Below are 5,556 nucleotides of genomic sequence, written 5' to 3'. Positions count from 1 at the left end.
ATGGGTTGCAGCTGGAAGGGCATCCGCTGTGTAAAAATGTACTGGATAAGTTGGCGGTTCATTCTGCTGTGGTGACCCTGGATTAATAAAGGGACTAAGCCGAAAAGAAAATGAATGAAAGAATAATGAGTTTATTAATTACCCAAACAAATGAACAAACTGAACAAAAGGCATTACTATATACACACTCACTATACCTAATAATATTATTTATCCATATTGCTTTTTGAGCCATTTAATGCAGTTTCTTCTATTGATAAACTGTACCTTAAGGTAAATATTAAATAGCCATTGCTGTCTATTGAAGGTGTGTGCGTGCTGTCAACGACGATCAGGGAGGGTAGTGGCGTTTCTAGTTTAAATGAAACCCTGAGCGAACCACACTATACACCCCCCACCACTTTTGAATGGTTAGATTTGTTATTCAATAAATATAACAATTTATTTATATTTATTCTAAATAAATACAATTAATATTAATATACAATTGTTATTCTAAATAAATAACAGAAATCAGTCCTAAATATTACCGGAAAACAACAACTGGAGTGATATGCCAAGATCACTTAAGAAACCTTTTGCATGAAAATTAATTATGACAATTCTAAAGAATACAAAAAATGTATTATAGAATATCTGTGGTCTTAGACCAGATCATGGCTGAGAAATCATGTTATGAAGTATTACCTCCCTGACTCATTATCCCTCCTTTCTGCTTTAAAGGCATGCTTATAGTGAAAGTAACATCATCATCATCATCATCATATTATTATTATTATATAAACTTTAGTCGACTTTCAAAACTCGCTGCGTGCCAACACCTCTGCACAAAAGGCTGTTACTCCGGTTTCACGGCGCATGAGCGGTGCCTATTTTGTCGGCGTGCATGCAAACAACCAACCGGGATTCACACAGGAGTGCGTGAGGTGCGCGGGAATGGTTTTCTGCGTGCATGCGTCAGTTTGCTTTCACCAGCATTGAACCAGAGGGGGAGAGCTACATCAGTAGCACCAACAATAATTTAGTGACTGCATTTTATTTATTTATTTATTTAAATATTGGGAATTTATAAGTTCATTTAAATCAGTAATGTCAACAGCAAAATTATATTGGGGTGGCCACAGGGGTGGCCAGAGTTTACGAGGGGTGGCCGTGGCCACCCCTGGCCACCCCTTGGGGGCGCCCCTGCCTGCTGATCAGAACTTTCGCTGAGAGCATCCACACAAAATTATTGAACGTGTTCATCTACACAATTATGTGCACAGATAGAAAAAAAAAAACATTTTTTTAAAAGTTGGAGGAAGTCATGCTTCACTCTGGGCATGCAACAATCTGGGTGCGCTTCTTTGGGGCTTCTCCACACCATAGCTCCTCAGATGTGAAAAATACAGTGAAGGTGGACTCATCAGACAACAATACATGTTTCACATTGCCTACAGCCCAAGATTTACACTGCTGTCATCATTGAAACAGGTTTGGCATTGACAAGAGTGATCAAAGGTTTGGCTATAGCAGCCTGGCCATATATATTGACCTATATTGACCCTTTGGAGAACAGTTTTGGTGGAAACCCAAATGTTGAGAAGATACACATTTAAAATTCAGCAAGTTGAGCAGCTGTGCTTTTATTTATTGATCTTTATTTTTCAATAGAATCTGGGTTAGCTCTAGGCATGGGCCGATGTCAGATTTTAATTGTATGATAACCTTGGACAAAAATATCATGGTATTGTGATGACTGCTCAAAAATATACTCTTTTTAAATGTCTGGGTAGAGAACAAAAACTTTTTCCCCTTTAAAAACAATATATTTTATTTTTGAAAGATTTAAAATATTCTGGAGCAGTAAAAATGTCAAGACTAAATAATAAAATAAATCATTGTCTTCTGCTGTCTTCATTAGTTTCAAAAACATTTCAATTTACACAGTGTCTTTGGATTTTTTTTCTGCTGAAGATACTATTGTCCTAAAAATGTAAATAAAAAATTGTACACATACCTTACAGAACATTTTGGCAGTTTTAAAACCTTGAATTTTCCAAACCGTATACCTTGAAAACGGTTATCATCCCATGTCTATAGCGCCTGGACATCTCTTTCTTACAGCTTCCTCCTGCATCCACAGTGGATGTGGATTGTCCTTCTTAGTGATATTTTGTCACTACGCAGGATACCATGGCTCTTATCATATCACAAAGATGTGCTGCTTTTGAATTCTAATATGTCACCCATAATATTGTGTGCATTGTAATAATTTAAGTGAAACTGCTATTACTCTAATAATTAAACCTTCACACTGCTCTCACTGGTGGCAATCAATAAAGATTGGGCAAATTTAGCCATGAAACCTCCAACACTAAATTGGCCACGGTTTTGTATACTTTTGACTAAAGTGACAGTGGTGTATTGAATCATAAAATAGACAGCAAAATGGATTACAGTACGGGCGATTTGTTTATATTAGGTGCATCTGCATAAAATACAATAAACAATCTACAAGCAGAGATAAATACAATAAAACTTATAGAAATGAAATGAACAGAGCTTTATTGTTTTCCAATGAGTCTAACACAGGTAGAGTAATTGAATAGAATGTAAAATAATACCGCTATAGTCTTCATTTTATTAATAATTAAATAAATTACCTTGTTATTAAAGTTACAAACGCTGTAATTTACTAGACCTTAATGCTTTTAAAATCCTCTTACAGTCACAGCCCTCAGAAACACAAGCAAATGATAAACTATAATCCAGACTCAACATGACGATGGTGTTTATACAACAGTATTTACTACAAATGACTATAGTATAGTTTTTTTTTTTTTTTTAATTTGGGATCATACTGCTAATTATATTTATCCAATGTCATAAGGCAAAAAAGTCAACTTTACTTCGTCTTTCAGTTTTCCTCCACTAGAGGTCACTGCAATTATCAGATTCTCCACAGGTCTGATTCTTTCAGCTCCCGCCGGGTTCAGTGGCGCGCGCCTGTAATCCAAGCTGCTAGGAGGCTGAGTCTGCGGATCGCTTGAGCTCAGGGCTTCTGGGCTGCAGTGGACGATGTCGATCGGGTGTCCGCACTAAGTTCGGTATCGATATGGTGCTCCTGGGTGAGCTCGGGACCACCAGGTCGTCTAAGGAGGGGTGAACCGTCCCAGGCCGGAGACGGAGCAGGTCAAAGCCCCCGTGCTGATCAGTAGTGGGATCGCGCCTGTGAATAGACACTGCAGTTCAGCCTGAGCAACACAGAGAGACGCAGACTTTTTAATTGTTCTTCGTGTATTAAAACGAGCTATTTAAAAATATCATGGTAAAACATCATTGACTAAATTGTTTAATTCATTATCAGTAGTCTATGAGAAATTAAACAATGTAAGCAACACAAAATAAGATGCTTGCTTTTGCCCAGTGTTTTGGTGATTTGTTCATGTAATATACAAATAAAATAAAATAGCATACTTAATATGACAATCCTGAGTCTGACCATTTTACTTGACTAAACATCCCTAGTGAATCCTCAATGGCAGTCTATGTCTGTACACAATACATGATTCTGTGTGCCAAAATATTATGCTTGCTAAGTTGAGAGGAAAAAAATATTCGTGAAAAACGTTATTTACTATGCATGTAAAGTGTACATTGACCACAGAAATTGAAAAAATCTGATTTTGGCCTCATTTTAAGGGACGATATTATTACAATTTACCGCTCACGTTAATAGTTTGACATTCATTACTTTGTTTCTTTTAAGTTAACAATCAAGTGCAAAGCCATAACAATTAAATCTGTAAATCTGCATCTGTACACATTTCTTTTTGTCTGTAAGCAAAAAACAATAAATAAAATTATATATATATATATATATATATATATATATATATATATATATATATATATATATATATATATATATATATATATATATATATACATATATATATTTTTTTTTTATTTTTATTTTTTTTGCTTACAGACAAAAAAATTATTACAGATGCAGATATATATATATATATATCCTGATTGCAAGAGAGAAATACTGCGAAATCTCTGTAGACTGATGGCATTTCATGCGGTTCAGCCTTACAATCTTAAAATGTGAGCAAAATCACCTGCTTTGTACTCAGTTTAGTTATTACGCTCGAGAATCATGCAAATACTAGCTCTAAAGTGACGTTGGTGTAGTAGTAATGGCTTCTGTTGTTCTGACATCAGCTGCAGATGTGAATGAACTGTTATATAAACACAATTTCACCGTCGTAGCAGTGCAATATTGCTGTGTATCATCACTGGTGGTACGCACACCTTTGTATAGGCCTGTATATCAAGTCAAAGTCAGCTTTATTGAATTCAACCCCATGTACAGGACATATAGAGAATAGAAATTACGTTACTCTCAGACCCTTGGTGCCTAACATATAATATTAATAAAAAAAATAAGAGTTTTAAGATAGAATTTACAAGAAATACAATTATACATAAAATGTAATCTAAATATACATAAAATGTAGTCTAAAGAATTTTAAAAAAGAATAAACATTTGTAAACAATACAATACAATGACATTAAGGGCATATGGCAATGAGCGCAAACCAGAGTTGTACAGATATAGAACAGTATATAGTGCAAAAAGGCTTGTAAACATGAGAATTATGATAAAGTGACAGTGTCATGATACACAGTATAGGGAGGTAGTCCAATGTTGCATAAAGTGACAAATGCATATGTATGCATGTATGTTTTCATATGTGTCAGAGTCCAAAGGTGCATGGGGAGGGAGAGGGGAGTGGTGGCAGAGCTGGGAGAGAGTTCAGCTTCTTGCTACCCTGATGGCAGCAGACTGAAGAAGCTGTGTTGGGTGGGTGAGATCTGCTGTTGTGTAGAGGGCTTTTCGGGTGAGACAAATGTCTGCTAAAAATACTAAACATCGCTTTTTTTTCGCATCTATTTTTTGCATCTGTGAACCTGCTTTAATAAATCAATAATAAATACAAACACAAAAGTCTGCTAAAACTACTACACATCCCTTCCTTTATCTGTTCTGGCCTCTGTCAGCCTCCTGTCCCACAGAGGGCGCGCCTGCGCGTTATGACGGCATCACGTCACGGTGGAGCGTCTAGTGGTTCACGCTCAACACCTGTGGCAGAACATTCCAAACAAAACGACGCAGACTCTCCTTTCCCATGGAGTATTTTTGACAATGCACCGGTAACTCAACATAATACATATCCGCAAACCTAATTAACAACATATGTCAAACACAGACAGTTATATTGTGTCAGTTTGATAAAAACACTGATCTGTTAGCCAGCTAGCCGATAACTTAGCTCTCCTATACTGTCGCGCAAGTTTGTTAAATTAAATGTCATATTAATTTAGAAACGGATCGTGTTGTGGTAGGATGATAATGCGAAGCTAATTTAGCAAGATAAAGCAGTATAGATATATTTAAAACACACATGTTCTAAAAATAGCTAGCTGTGTGAACAGTGCTGTTAACTGTTGTTTATAAAACCTAAGCCAACCGTAAATGTCACCGCTAATTTCTGCTTTTACTGT

The 5,556-nt window shown here is 36.1% G+C and overlaps 1 protein-coding gene across 1 annotated transcript in view; it reads left to right on the top strand.

The window, feature by feature from the left end:
- The first annotated feature begins 5,125 nt into the window (after positions 1-5,125).
- zgc:77929 overlaps positions 5,126-5,556 on the top strand; it is a 4,417-nt gene continuing 3,986 nt past the window's right edge. Inside the window, exon 1 of the mRNA NM_205647.1 lies at positions 5,126-5,205. The gene's annotated coding sequence lies outside the window, so the exon portion shown is untranslated. The remainder of the gene's footprint in view (positions 5,206-5,556) is intronic.

Source organism: Danio rerio, chromosome 11, assembly GCF_049306965.1.
Source record: "Danio rerio strain Tuebingen ecotype United States chromosome 11, GRCz12tu, whole genome shotgun sequence".
Lineage (NCBI taxonomy): Eukaryota > Metazoa > Chordata > Actinopteri > Cypriniformes > Danionidae > Danio > Danio rerio.
The sequence above is the reverse complement of the archived record's forward strand: the minus strand, read 5'-3'. Positions and strand labels throughout refer to the sequence as shown.